This window comes from Hyaena hyaena, unplaced genomic scaffold (genome assembly GCF_003009895.1).
Source record: "Hyaena hyaena isolate Hyena2069 unplaced genomic scaffold, ASM300989v1 scaffold_516, whole genome shotgun sequence".
Taxonomy (NCBI): Eukaryota; Metazoa; Chordata; class Mammalia; order Carnivora; family Hyaenidae; genus Hyaena; species Hyaena hyaena.
The window spans coordinates 343,287-345,152 of NW_024081149.1; the positions used below are offsets into that span (position 1 = coordinate 343,287).

The window sequence follows — 1,866 nt, forward strand, 5'->3', positions numbered from 1 at the left end:
AAATCAGAATACATGCATGCAATTACAAAGGCAGAAAGATCTCTACATCTTCAGGTAACTACAAAAAATGGAATATTTCTAAACCTGACATATACAGCAAGAGTTCCCTGAATGCCTAATTACCTAATAATGTTGAGATCGTCTAAGACTGTAAAGGTGCTATTGAGTGACTGCCCCATAATAGCAGGGAGTCGCTCCTGACTGTCAGATTAATGTCAATCAGAAAAACTACTTTGTCTGTCTTCTCTGTACTAAAAGCCTCTGTCCTGCCACAGCTCCTCATTCGCTGGAAATGTACACCCATGCAAAGTTCTTCTCCACCCCTCTCTTGGTCAGGAATACCACTCAGCTGTTGAGCGGATCACTGTCTGCACTGGTGCTAAAAACGCCAGAGACACTGACAGATGAAAGCCTCAGCAGCTTGGCAACCCCACGTCCCCAGACCTCATTTACTCCCAGGTGCAGCTTGCAAATTAGTGCCATTTCAAGGGACATTGACATAGCAGCCTAGTTCACGGGGGCTGGGGCTGCCTTGGTACCGGTGGCTGGCTCTGTGGCTACAACTGGGACGCTGTTTGGGAGCCTCATCATTGCTTATGCCAGGAATCTTTCTCTGAAGCAACAGCTCTTCTCCTACACCATTCTGGGCTTTGCCATCTCGGAGGACATGGGACTCTTTTGCCTGATGGTCGCCTTTCTCATCCTCTTCGCCATATGAAGGAGCCGTCTCTGCCTCCCATAGGTCTTTCTCCCGTGCCTTGTCTGCCCTGTATGTTCCTTTTCCTATTCTTCCCAGGCAGCCAGGGGGAAGTGATTGGCTCAGTTTGACAGAGGGAAGACAAATTAATACTGTATTAATTAGAAAAAGAAAAGAAAGAAAAACTACTTTGATTTTCTGATGCATTGAATTTATTGACTCTAAAAGCTGAAATCAGAGAGGAGAAAAAGTCTTAGGAAGTTATATTATTTCATATCGAAGTCATCTCAGTGCCTTTTTCACCACTAGAAAGATGTCAGGAGTATCCATGCAATATAATTATTTTAAAAATGAAATTTAGGAGCTATGTGCTCATCAGTAAATGAACAGAAAGGCAGCAAAAAATTATAGACACCATTTTTTAGCGTGGCTGCCTACTGACAATTGGGTATACTAATAGTGCAAAGCCTAAGAGAAATGAATACAGAGATTATGACCAATAATTTAGATTCTGTCTTGCTTTTACTTTTTTCTATACTGAATCTTTCTTCATCTCAACTACCTGATAAACCTAATATCCTTTATGTTTAAGTTGAAATATTTGTTCATTATTGGGGTGCCTAAGTGGCTCAGTCAGTTAAGCGTCCGACTCTTGATTTTGGCTCAGGCCATGATCTCACATATGTGAGATCGAGCCCCATGTTGGGCTCTGTGCTGACAATGTAGAGCTTGCTTAGGATTTTCTCTAGCTGTCTCTCTCTCTCTCCCTCTACTCCTACCCTGCTTGAATTCTTTCTCTCTCTCAAAATAAATAAATAAACTTAAAAAAAAATAAAATAAGTGTTTTCAATTCCTATTGGCAGGTCCCCAATTCTTACCAAATAATATTTCACATAAGTCACTGGGTGAGGCTCAGAATTCTACTCCTGTTTTATGACTATATTTTGATCTTATTTAGTATCATCACAGAAACTAACTTATTCTCTGACCAGACCTTGATCTGAGAATTTAACAATGAAACTTCGTATTATTTTTCAGTAAACTCTCCACTACAATCAGAAGTAGTCAACAAATCCCTTATTCCTATAGGCCTCACCCACCATAATAGTTAAGTGCAGCCTTACCTTCACTAATCACTTCATTTTAGGCAACAGAGGATAGCTTAAGTA

At 40.7% G+C, this 1,866-nt stretch overlaps 1 pseudogene; it reads left to right on the forward strand.

Annotated features, from left to right (window-relative positions):
- Nucleotides 1–241: 241 nt before the first annotated feature.
- Nucleotides 242–718, forward strand: LOC120247373 (annotated as a pseudogene).
- Nucleotides 719–1,866: the final 1,148 nt, after the last annotated feature.